The 13,557-nt window shown below is 34.7% G+C and overlaps 1 long non-coding RNA gene across 1 annotated transcript in view; it reads left to right on the top strand.

Annotated features, from left to right (window-relative positions):
- The window catches only part of LOC147918200 (uncharacterized), a 475,202-nt gene that overhangs the window by 216,223 nt on the left and 245,422 nt on the right, over positions 1-13,557 (top strand). The window lies entirely within an intron of this gene.

Here is a 13,557-nt window from a genome sequence, read left to right as displayed (position 1 = left end):
GAGTCACCTGGGATTTGCCTCCCAATACCTGGACTTAGTCTTGCCTCCTCTCTTCATTTATTTTAGTGAATTAAAGTGGTTTTTTGCTTGATTCCTGAGAAAAAGAGTCAAGACCTGGTGCTGTCGCAATCAGTGTTTCGAACCTACTTGGTTTGCTGTTCAGAAATGGGCTGTTCAGAAAAGGAAATGCTGTTCAGAAAAAGAAAAACACCTTTGCTGCTTCATTCAAAATAGCCATCTACCCATTAGAAAATGTAGACTTAATTCTTGAAGATTTTGATTTACATTCAATTTTCCCCCAACAGACATAAGAAACAGCATCAAGTTTGAATACTTAAATGAGTCATGACATATTGATACTCAGAAGGAAATCAGACTCTCAACCTAAATCAAAGATCTAAATTTGTAATTTAAAAGCACAATGGAACTCTTTATTGTTTTGTTTTTTAAAGAAAATCCTTTATACCCCATTCACATCAGTGTTTCATTGCAAAGCATTTTCCTTGTTTACTTTTCTTCCCTCTAAATTTCTCCCTTTAAATAAACTGAGCTCCCACAAGCTTTAAGGTTTCTAAATCAACACAGAAACTGGAGCCTGCTTATCAAGTTTTCACTTCTCTCTTGGCAACTAATTTGGAAGGACCCAAACAATGAGCTGATTTACATTATGCTCATTTCACCCTGTACTCTATGCGAATGTTGAAAAAACCCTCAATAATTCACCTAGGGTTATCTTTACATCTTTGAGGGAACCAATCCTCCCAGATTTCAGTTTTTTAGCCATTCCATTTTAAGCACTGAAATAGAAGAAAGAAAGTAGATGTCCCCCCTCCACCCTAGAGTTCAGGTGATTGTCTAGTTCAACTGAAAATAAAGGATTTGTACTGCCCAATTTTGCACCCAATTTAATGTTCCTAATTATGTGGATATCCTATCATCAGGTTTCCCATCATTTCAGGAAGTTTTGTGCTCATACTTCTACACTGATCAGTGCTTCATTTCTCTCTTACATGCCTATCCCTTATTTTGTCTTTTTTTTTTTTTTTTTGCATAAGCAGTTTCTTTCCTCTTTCAATTTAACAAACAATGGCCTTTTTAAGCGAGGGGGAACCTAGTCGCAGGTGGAAATGCATTTAAAAGATGTTCACATTGATTTAGTGATGTTTTAAAAATATTATCAAGTTATATATACTCTTTAACAAAATTTGTCTATAGATATATGAAGTCTTTATTTAGGGAAAAACAATCATTTTTATATAAAATTATATTTCTCCCAAAACTTTAAGAAAATAAGGTTCTTGTAGGTGACAATTCAGTAGCCTTTGTACTATGAGGCAAATCAAGTTTTGCTCTTTCTCCCAAGAAAAAACGATTTGGCTTAAAATTGCAGTGGTTAAGTTTGAGTAAGGTACACATATATTTCCTATGCCCTTAAAAGTGATATATTTTAGTTTATCATCACAATTGAATGTTGTAATAGTAATGAGAGCAGTAAAACAACTTTGTAAATATTTTGGCAACAGAACATTATATATTCTTTAGTTGCATACACTTTGTAGAAAGCATATGATATAATTTATTTAGTATATGGTATAATTATTAAATTTGAATGAACATACTCTGCTTAGTGACATGTTCACTTGAATGTTTTGATATGTATACCCAGGAAAATCAGAATCAGTGAAATGTTCCATTCTTAAAATTCCACCTGTTGTTTTGCAGAGAAAATTTTAGTTTCAAAAGAGGGGTATAATAGTGATCCCTGTTGTAGAGAAATGATATTTATGCCTGGCAAGTGGTTTTGGAACTACTTTTATTATTTGATACTCGAAAAGCAGTGGCATGGTTTTTTTTACTTCATTTTTAAAGTAAACTTTTCATTTTGGAATAATTTTAGATTTACAGAAAAACTGTAAAAAGAGTATAGTGAGTTCCAGTAGTTTTCCCTATTGTTAACATCTTACATTACGATGGTATATTTGTCAAACTTAAGCAATCAGTATTGGTACATAATATTTTTAAATAAAGAATTTAAGGCAACAAATGTTGCATTGCACATCAGTCGGGGGTCGATTGTAGCTTAGAAAGACGCTGACCTCTTTTTCATCAGCTTCTTACGGTCAGCTTGCCTGTGCAGAGACTACATACTAAATTAGAAAGTCACGCAGAAAGCTATTCCTCAGAGATATCTTTAAAACATAGTTTCTTAGAATGAAAAGTTTTTATTTCTTTCATAGTTAATTAAAATCTAAGAAACCACATCTAGTTCAGTTTTCATTTTTATTTCATGTATGGAAACATCAGATTAAATTTTGAATGGTTGATAGTTTCACTTCAAATTAGCAAAAAATTATTCTTAGCAATGTTATATCTGTAGCCTAGGCTTGTTTTTTATTCTATCATTTAAAATGACTTACTCATTATTGTTGTTCTTAATGTAGTAATGACAAAATACAAATAATCTAATGGTTCTATTTAGTTCCTCTATATTTTTCAAGTTAAATTTTAGGATCATTTTTGCTAAAGAACTGCGTTTGTCAGAGTATTTAAAGTCAGAGCTTTAAAACCTAATGGCTGAGTCGTCGTCTTTTTTTTTATAAAGCATAGATAAATGTATTTCCTACATGCCACAGAGCAATACATTTGCATGGGTTTTTGTCTTAAGTAAGATAATAAGGAGTTTCATAAAAAAGGAAAGTATTCTTTATTTAGAATGTATTTTCACTCTACCTAGGATTGCCAGATAAAATACAGGATACACAGTTAAATTTGAATTTTAGATAAACAAACAATTAATTTTTTAAAGTATTCCCTGTGCAATAGTTGGGACATACTTATACTAAACATGATTTGTTGTTTTTTTGAAATTCAAATTTAATTGGCTATCCTGATTTTTCATTTTTTTCAAATGAAATTCATGTATCTATAAGGACAGAGCTGAAAAAAAAGGCAATATAAAAACAAAGTAATTTGTGCCTATTCTCAAAAATGCTAAGGGTACCATTCTATATTATTTTAAAAGGGAAATGCAGGACATAATGAAGGTAGGATTTACTTGGTACCTGCAAAGTGAAAATATAAAATTGATTTTCCTATTACTCTTTTGCGTTTATTTTTCAGCTCCTTTGGCTTTATTCTGGGCTATCCTTACACATTTAGATTACTAGTACCACCCTGCCATACTAAGAAACTACATTTACCTAGCTTTCAAGAAAGTAATATTATGCTGATGTTTGCTGATCAACATCTCCACACTTCTTTCTAGTATTAATGCTGTAAAAAAGGAGGTATCTGTAAAAAAAAAAAAAAACCTCTAATTTCTATTCATTAGATTCATGCAGTTGAGACCATATACTGAAGTTTTGCTCCTGCAAATTCTATTCCCCAGGTGCTTTACACCCACCCCCTGGATTAATGGCTCTTAAACTGCATACACACGGACTCCTATATTTCTAGTAGTCATGTATATGTTGTAGCAGCAGTACTGCATATGAAATTCACTTGCTAGGTATTTCTTAAATTATAACTAAATAATCAGAAGTTAAAGTTCTCTACTCCAGAAGCGGTTGTTTTTCCTTGTGTGGAAGTATTGCTACGGGAAATGGAAGTAATATCCACTATTTATTCATGACATTTTTTCAACAAGCAATCCGTTATCTTAATGTAACAGTTTTGTTTCTTGTGATTCATTTATGCTATTAATTTAATTTTTCTAACAATTTCCTATCTCTTGATAATTATTGTTTGTGATTATCTCCAGAAATAGTGAATAAAATTCTATGTAGCCTATACACAATACAGGTTAATAAGCGGTGAGGAGGAGAATGAACCTGGCATCTAAGGGTTATCCATCTTGCCTTCTCACAGCTCAAACCGTAAATAAAAACAATATTAACAGGCCATGTATGCCAATCAGACAAATCATTAAGAACAATACTGGCAGTCTTTTATCATAAACAGGGAATTTATCAAGGACCCAGGCTTAAAAGGTAGCCACCCCTTAGATTCTGCTTTCATCAAGCAATACACCTATTACTGTGACGGTTCAGAAGAAACTGGTAAGTGGGAAGTTTGGGAAAATTTATTTTGGAGGCTGGCTTAATGGTAGCACTCCCTAGAAAATTAAATTGTAAACAGGTTCCCACAAACTGCCCTACTTTTTTTTTTTCCCCAAGACTTTCCATTTCAATAGAAGTTTTAAACTTCATTTTTTGGAGACAATTAGATGCTCACTGAAGAAATTCTAGAAAGTACAAGAAATTGTGAAGAAGTAGAGAAAACAAATTACCTTAACTCCAATTCTGAGATACAATAATTGTGTCTTACAATCTTTTTTTTGTGTGATTTTTTTTTCCTTACATATACATACGAGAGCATAATCTGCTTTGTTTCTCCCATTAATATTAAAACAGATTTCCCATACTATTAAAAATTCTCCACAAACATAATTTTAAATGGTTATAAAATATTGTATGGACCTCATATATCAGAATTTTACGTACTTCCCTAATACGGGGCATTTAGTTGTTTCCAAATGATTGAACATGCTTATGCATGACTTTTTATTCTAATTTCTGATTATTTCCTTAGGATACTAGAAGAGGAAGGAATTCTTGAGGGATAAGAACATTTTAAAGGCCCTAGATAGGGGCCGGCCTGGTGGCGTAACTGTTAAGTGCGCGTGCTCAGCTGCAGCGGCCTGGGGTTTGCAGGTTCGGATCCCTGGCGCACACTGATGCACCGCTTGTCAAGCCATGCTGTGGCGGCATCCCATATAAAGTAGAGGAAGATGGGCACAGATGTTAGCCCAGGGCCAATCTTCCTCAGCAAAAAGAGGAGGATTGGCATTGGATGTTAGCTCAGGGCTAATCTTCCTCACCAAAAAAAAAAAAATAAAGGCTCTAGATAGAGATTAACAGATTACTGTCCTGGTAGTAGGTAGCAGTTTATATTCTAGCAAACAGCAGTTGAGAGAACCAGCCTTAAATGTACTGAATTTTTTTTTTTAAATGAAAGACTTATTTTTTTTGTTTTTTGCTGGGAAAGATTCACCCTGAGCTAACGTCTGTTGCCGATCTTCCTCTATCTTTGTTTTTCCTCCCCAAAGCCCCAGTACATAGTTGTATGTTCTAGTTGTAGGTCCTTCTAGTTCTTCTATGTGAGCCACTGACACAGCATGGCTACTGACAGAGGAGTGGTGTGGTTCTGCCCTCCGGAACTGACCCGCAGCCACCAATGAACTTTTAACCACTAGGCCATCAGGGCTGGCTCCTGAATTCTTTTTTTTTTTTCTTTGGTGAGGTAGATGGGCCATGAGCTAACATCCATTGCCAATGTTGCTCTTTTTGCTGAGGAAGATTGGCCCTCAGCTAACATCTGTGCCCATCTTCCTCTATTTAGTATATGGGATGCCACCACAGGATTGCTTGATGAGCGGTGCGTAGGTCTGTGCTGGGATCTGAACCTGCGAACCCCAGGCTGCCAAAGCAGAGTGCACGAACTTAACCACAATACCACCAGGCTGGCCCCAATCTTTGTTCATTTAATAAGGAAGAAATGAATCTCCTTATTGCTTTAAGTTGCAAATTTTAGATTCCTACACTTTTTTTCCATATATTTATTTGCCATTTTTATTTCCTCTTTTGTGAATTGTCCTTCCACGGTTATGCCCTTTTCTGAATGAGAGTTCACTTGCTTGCAAAACGAGACAGATGATCTAGGCCAATGGAGAACATTCTGGTGAAGAATGTGCTGGCTCTGGAAGCAGAAACTCCCTTCACTCCTTTGCACCATATAGTTCCCTTAAACTAAGGACCTGAAAATCGGTTTCCTTTTACTAGTACTAGAGTAATTATGGTAAGTGGGCAGAATGGAACCTTATTTATGCTTTCATTTTATAAAAGAATCTTGAGAAAGGAACCAGTTGTATTTCCCAACTAAGACTGGACACTCTTTTGCACTGTCACATGGTACTAAAATATAGATTCAATCTAACACGTTCACTGTAACTGGTTGACAAGTAAAAATCAATGAGTCCATAGGATAACAAAAAGAAAATGATTTAAGATTTTTTAGTTTACTTTATTAACTAAATTAGCTAGATGTTTTGGCCTCTGGTTGTAGGAAGCCACAAAATTGACCTTTAAAGAGTTAATTCATTCGTGGCCACCATAGATAATGAGTCTGATTTGAATCAGCTGTTATAGCTGGACAAAAAGATCTATTTTAAATTTTTGATATTTTATGGCCATTGGAGAAACAGTGTCCAAGAGTAAAGTCAGTCTACTTAATCGCTAATTAATTAGAAGTTTTTAAAGTTTCTTACATAATTCTATACAATTAAAAGAGTTATTCTTAAGCAAGCTTGAAGTTTTGTAATACCTAGGTGACATATTCATTAGCACTTGAAAGAAATGCTTAAATAAAACTATTAAAGAGTCTTGAACTCTTGAGTTGTTGGGAGAAAGGAAGAGAAGAGGATGGTGAGTAGACTGGATATACATCATATCTCTAACATAGCCTCAGCTTGTAGTAGAGACAACAGTTTATCTTATAGTGATATTTTAAGTGATAAATTGCTTTTGTTAAAAAATTTTAAAAATCAAATCAACAAATACTGAATGCCTACTTTGTGTTCAGTACTTTGGGTTAAAAATAAGCCTTGAGCATGATCATGAATCACAGTAATAATTTGAGAAACTTACTCATGATTGTAAAACAAAAGTAAAATACTTGTGCGTTCTTTAAGGAAAAAAATTATCATTTGATAAAAAATAAAAATCATCCCTTCAAACTCCCCTTATGACTCGAAAATTAACTATTTAAAAACTTAACGATATGTAGGCATTATAGTATTATAATTTTAAAATGCTCAAAGTGTCTTAAAATAACTTAAACCTTGGTGTGTGTGTGTATTTGTATTGAACCGGGTTTAAGCCCAATCTATTTTTATCTAAAATGTATACAAGGGGACAGAGGTTAATTTAGTTTGTCCTCCAAATAAAATTACTTGATTATTAAGTAAATTTAAATATTCTGTTGTATATAACAAACTAAGATTGCTCACACTTGGTGGTAAATAGACTTTTAGAAAAGTAATAGATCTTTCTTCTTTTAACTATATACAGGAAATTCTGAACACACTGAAACTGAAAAGAGACCAAAAAAATGGAGACAAGAGCCTATGCTTTTTTAAAACTATACTGCAACAGAGAAAATAAGTTACAACTTATCGGACTTCATTAATTGTTCTATCCATGCTCAGTTTACAACTTTTATTCATGAATTCTATATATAAATGACTGGTTTTGGTTAACAGATCCCTTTGAGACTCTGATGCAGGCTATGGATCTTATCTTAAAAATATGCTCATCTCAGCACCTTTCTGATGCCTATAATTGGCCCCTAGATTTAGAGCTAGAGGTGCACTGTTGAGTCCTTAGTTTGTATGTTCTACTAAAATGTTAGACATTTTAGAAGAATTTTACTTGAGTAAATAAGAAAGTATCTTTTATCTTTGGCCCTATAATCTACCTTCATAAAAATTAACATGGAGAAAGGAAGATGGGTTAACTCTTGTCTGACAGATTGTGGGGTTTCTTTGAAGATTCCAATTTATACTGAAGGGCCAACTTGAAATACATAATGTAAGAGAAAAAACTATGAGGGTATTGTCCCTCACATTTCAGAAGTGTGTGATCAAATTTTTGTGATGTTTGTACTTCTCTTGCTTGTTCTATATATGCTGGGTTTGTGATATAATTTACTCCAAATGTTTTAGTTTTGTCTAAGTTAATGTCATAAGGCCTGCTGTCAATATGGAAACATACAGAATTTTATAGCCCATCATTAAACACCCCAATTTTAAAACAATTTCATTACTTGAGGCAGTGTTTATTTTGTAATATTTGGAAAGTCCTTTGTATGAATAGGAGCCTCAGTATAGTTAAAGGAAACCTGAACGACTTCTGATGACTCCACCTTAGCTAACACTTTACTCAATGCATATGTTACTACTTTTTTTCAGTTACAACATTTGTAAATCTGTTTTGGTTTTTGCATGATACAGCTATCAAGATCTTTTTTATCTTAACCAGAGAGACGAATGATGCATCAGCAAGCGGGCTGCAAATGGAACAAAAGAGTTATGATAAACACCCTGAAAATAAAGATAGCAGGGATGATTCAACAGTGAGAGACAATGTTTGTAGATACCAGGGTCTAATCTTTCCCTACACCTGTGAATGTGTGTATCTGAAGGTAGGGAAGACTGAAGAGTTGTGGGGGAAACGTGCTATTGCCGAGGCAGCTGTATTTCTAACTCTTCCAAGTTGTAATTGGGTTGTATATGATAATTTTTTCAGAGTGTAGGTGGGCATAAAAAATCCAGTTTCACACCAGAATGTTAACCAAAGAGGAACCATGAACCTTTGTATTTTTGCAGTGTAAGGAGGAGGCAAACAGCAAGTTGTTTTCTACATGAACAACTCAAAAGTACCATAACATTTCCAATTCCATCTTAGAGGGATAAAGAGTTAGCTGAGTGTAGGCTATGAAGTCAGATTTTCTGGCTTGAATCCTCATTCTATCACTCCCTTGGTGTTTGACCTTGAGAAGCTTCATTAATTACTGTGTGCCTCAGTTTTCCCCTTTGGTAAAATTTGAATAATAACAGAACGTATCTTTTTATAGATAAGTTAATGCCTGTAAGGCTCAATCACAGTGCCTGATGTGTGCTCAATGAATGTGAACTTATTTTTAGTAGTTCTAGCTTATTTTATATTATTGATCTTATTATAGCTACTACTAATGCCAGGAACACTCCATTTTATAATGAAAGGCATTTATCTTCTCTTTGTTACTTTGGAGGTTTCTCCTTTCACCATCCTTCGGAGCCCTGTTGACCTTGTTCTTACTCTAGATGAAGCCCTCTTGCTCCTGCTTTCCTTTGGTGTCCTGTACATACCATCCTGTGAAAGCCAGGCCTTACCTTTTTGTCTAATATGTTGCTCATTAACGCCTCTCTTCTCAGGAGACTTAGCTCCAGGAAATTGGGGACTAAAGGAATTTATGAAACGAATGTAGGGCAAAGGTGTAATTCTGCCTGAATTGAGGCCACATGACTAGGAATTTAAATTTAAATTTGTACCTCTTTTCTTAGGTTTTCTGAGGATTTGATGGTGGAATATTTTTTCCTTCCAGTCCTAAGCTGATTGCTAGAGTATATTATATTCTTTATTGTTTGACTGTTTTCAAGTAGTTTTTTCTTCTTTCTTTAGTTCTTTCTTTCTCTTTCTTTTTTGCTTCACAATTGTCCAGAATGTTCTGGTAATTTAACAACTTAAACCCTTTCCTAGAATCTCTTCTTGACTTTCAACTGGGCAGAAAATATTTTAGCCATGTATTATATTACTGTGATGTAGTAAAGTTGATGATCAAAATACCTCCCTTCAATAACAAATTTTACTTGGCTTATAAAGAATAGCATGCCATCATTTACATCTATAAAAACATAGATCAGTTTACTAGACCATTCTTTCCTTCAGTCTAATAATGCAGCAGTGATTGCATTCATTTATAGCTTTTCACACCGAATTGTCTAAACTTTTACTTTTCTGAAATCTCAATAAACTAACCATATCCTCAAGCAGTTTAAAAAGAAAAACATTTTAGTAGGATTAAACTGAACCTTGATAATTATGTATAAATCATTAAGAAAACATGCCCAACAAACTCAATTACATTGGTGATGCTTTTCAGCATATTTCCATAGACATTATAATCAGAGATCCTGTTCTTTTGTCTGAGAAGTGTGCCTCTTTCAAATTTTTTTTCAGCTTGGAATTCTCAAACTTCTGCAATTTTGCCAATATGAAAAGTGTCCAAATCCATATCACTTATATATGTAAGTAAACATTAAAGGACAAACAAATGTCATACCTTTGGCTGAATTCAATCTTGTTCCAACAGTGTGGATGTAGAGACTATTTTTAGGGTGTGGCTGGTTAATTTTATTAGACCATGTAACTGCTGCCAAAACTTTGGCTTGATCCTCACATTGACCCGATATACCCCTGTGAACAGTGACTGCACCCTCAATTCAGCAAGCCATCTACCTGAATAAATTGTGGACAGAAGTCCTTGGTGCTATGATTGAGACTGTAGGCTCTGGAGTTAGACAAGGGTATGAATTCTAGAGTCCAAGCCTCAATAAATTACTTAATTTCCTTAAGCTTCCATTTTCTTCTCTTTAAAGAGAGAGAATATTAATATGTGCCATTAAAGAGCTGATGTGAGGATTAAAGAGATATTGTACATAAAGTGCTTATCCCATGCCTATGTGAAAAATTTCACAAAAAAAGTGAGCTCTTGTTAGAAGCAGTAGTTTAAAATGGTTTTAGGAAAACTCAAAAGTGTACTGGGTCAGGAGTGTCTGAAAAGCTCATATAATTTACAGTATTAAGGATGCCGTTTTTACTTGCTAGCACATAAAGTTATTTAGTGGAAAGAGAGTAAGGTTAAGAAAGTAGAACATAGTATTAACTTGTATTTAATAAATCTAGACTCAGGATAAAAGGAATTAGCAGCAACAGCAGAATCCAGTAGCAAAAGTGAAGAAAGAAGGACAAACGCATTCCAAATCCTGACCTAGCAATGAGGATAGGTAGCGTGTTGCAATGGAAAAAGCACAGGGCTTAGAGGCAAGACACGAGAGTTTTTCCTCTTTCATCAACATGTAATGATGTTGGACTTGACGTTTTCAGGGTTCTCTTTGAGCTTTTACTCAACGCAAATCTGTGAAGAATTGTCTTGTCTTCTCCATGGAATAAAAGTTTACATAGATACTATTTGTAGTAGGCTGAGTAATGGCCTCCCAAAGATGTCCATGTCCTCATTCCTGGAACCTGTGAATATGCTACCTTACATGTCAAAAGGGATTTTGCAGGTGTGATTAAGAATCTTGAGATGGGAAGATTATCCTGGATTATCTACATGGGCCCACAATAATCACAAAGGTCCTTATAAGAGTAAGAGAGGAAGGTCAAAGGCAGAGAGAGACGGAGATGTGACGAAGGAAGCACAGATCAGAGGGATGCAGGCCAAGGAACATGGGCAGCTTCTAGAAGTTGGAAAGAACAAGGAATGGATTTGTCCCTAGAGCCTACAGAGACTGATTTTTTTTTTGAGGAAGAGCTAACATCTGTTGCCAATCTTCCTCTTTTTGGTTGAAGAAGATTTTCCCTGAGCTAACACCCATGCCAACCTTCCTCTATTTTGTATGTGGGTCGCCATGATAGCATGGCCGCTGACGAGTGGTGTATGTCCGCGCCCAGGAACCAAACCTGGGCTGCCGAAGCAGAGTGCACTGAACTTAACCACTAGCCTATGGGGTTGGCCCTGAGACTGATTTTTGACTTTTAGATTTTTGAGCTCCAGAACTGAAAGACAATAAATTTGTGTTGTTTTACTGCACTAAATTTGTGGTAATTTGTTACAGCAGCAATAGAAAAGTAATACAGGCTTTATCAGTGTGGTTTTGCTAAAAGGAAGCAAGTTTTATTACTTGAGGTACTATGTAGAGACATTTGATGATCCATGTATTTTTTTATAATTACAGCTTTTAAATGAGCTTTTTATTTCTGGTAATCATTACTAATGGTAGGGGGAATAAATAAAGGCTTGAAGCTATTGTGTCTCCCAAACCCTCTATCCTCATTCTTCTACTTCCAATTTTCCCAGTTTCCTGCCTTGACTAGTTCTTATGAGTGAACTTTCCAATTAATCTATGATTCCACTTCACAAATCCTCTTGGAGTAAGATAAGAGCTCAGAACTAAAACAATGAATACATAGGTGGACACTAATAGGAAATATTTTCATACAATAGGTCATATGCAAAGCACTCTATGCATCCTATGAAACTGACACATTGAGTAGGCTAAAAACCAGGTTATTGGCTATGACCTATTGACTTAGCATAAAAACACACTACAGCTTGTCTTAAGGAGTGGCAAGATGTAAAGTAGGTTGGCTGGGTTAGTTATAAAATAGGTGTGACATGATGGTCTTTTTTCTTTCCACTAACATCTGTGCCATACCTTATCCTTGCTAAATTGTTTCTATTCCACTGGTATCCTCACTGGTGTTTCAATTATTTTAAGACTCATTGAACAGCCCTCCCTCCTAGGAAGGAAGAGTGGTATAAAGGATAAGATGTGGCGATGGCTGAGGGCTACTGTAATATGCTAACATTTAGAGGATGAATCTCTGATGGATCCTGACCTCTCTGGTCAGCTGCCTTCATTGTATTTAGGACTTTCCAGGCCAGGTATTTCCAGGTCCCTCCCACCCCTCCCCCCGACCCCTCCTTTTTTTTTTTTTTTTTTTACTGGTGCTTCCTTCTTATCTCTTGTAACTATATCCAAGCCCAAAGGTAAAGGAGAGGCAGAGGGCAAGAATGCTTGGACAAGTTTGGATTGAGGTCAGTCTGAATAAGTATTAGGCTATGAATCATGACTGGCAGAAATCAATGTTCTTGACACCAGAAAGTCCTCAAGACTAGAAACTGTGTTGTCATACAGATAAAAGTCTTGTGGGAAATTAGTCCCACAAGGATCTAAAAGGAATTTGGCAATGTACACTCAAGTACCAAATCATTTCAAAATTAAATAAATTAAACCAACTCACGGACAATGATAAAAAACTAAAATTAAATCAAAGTTAATTAAATTAAAATTACCATATGAATGGAAAGAAAAAATTTAATTGAATGGGAAGAAAATGGACTTAAGCTAGCCTTGAATAGAAGTAAACTATCCAAAGGGTCACCAATGACTGATAATACCCATGACAAGGAGATGGTGATATATGATTATTAAGCAAAAACAATTTGCAGCCTACCAGGTCATCTTTTCAGTAAATGTGTGTGCCTCATTTTGGTATCAATAATGCACACCTGCTATGACAGCTGTCTTTTGAACTGAATCACCTAGTATTTACTGAATATCTACTATATCCAAGGCACTGTAAGAAGACAATGCATCTTAAATTTACTGATTTAGTGCCCTGAATAATGTGGCATTCATTACTTAAAGCCCTTAAGTAAATATCAAGTTGTGAACTATAAACCTAAACATATTATTATTTAATAATTTATGAGCTTTAATGACTGATTTAAAATTTGAAACCTAGATTTAAATCTGCTAAAGTAACTTTTCATTTCTTTCCTTTTTTTTAAGATAAAAATTCAAATTCCTTATTTAGCTTCTTTTTCAGTTACAGAATATCCTGCTTTAAGAAAAAGTATAGGGATTAAAAAGTCAGACTTATAAAACTGATAAGGATGTGTGTAAATGATTGTTCATTTTGAAAAAATTATTACAAGTATTCCTAAAATCCTGAGCTCATCAAAATAAGTAATTGCATAGCTGATTGGAATAATTTTGGGGACAAGGCATTTTGATTCCATTAAAACCAGTGATTTAATTAAAATGATACATTTTAAAACCATTTTAAGAACAGTATAGCAATTTTAAACTAAAATTGTGGCAGTCTCTAA

The sequence above is a fragment of the Ceratotherium simum genome, chromosome 1, assembly GCF_057802395.1.
Source record: "Ceratotherium simum simum isolate JZ-2026a chromosome 1, ASM5780239v1, whole genome shotgun sequence".
NCBI lineage: Eukaryota > Metazoa > Chordata > Mammalia > Perissodactyla > Rhinocerotidae > Ceratotherium > Ceratotherium simum.
Note: the sequence above shows the minus strand (reverse complement) of the source record. Positions and strands in the feature narration are given on the sequence as shown.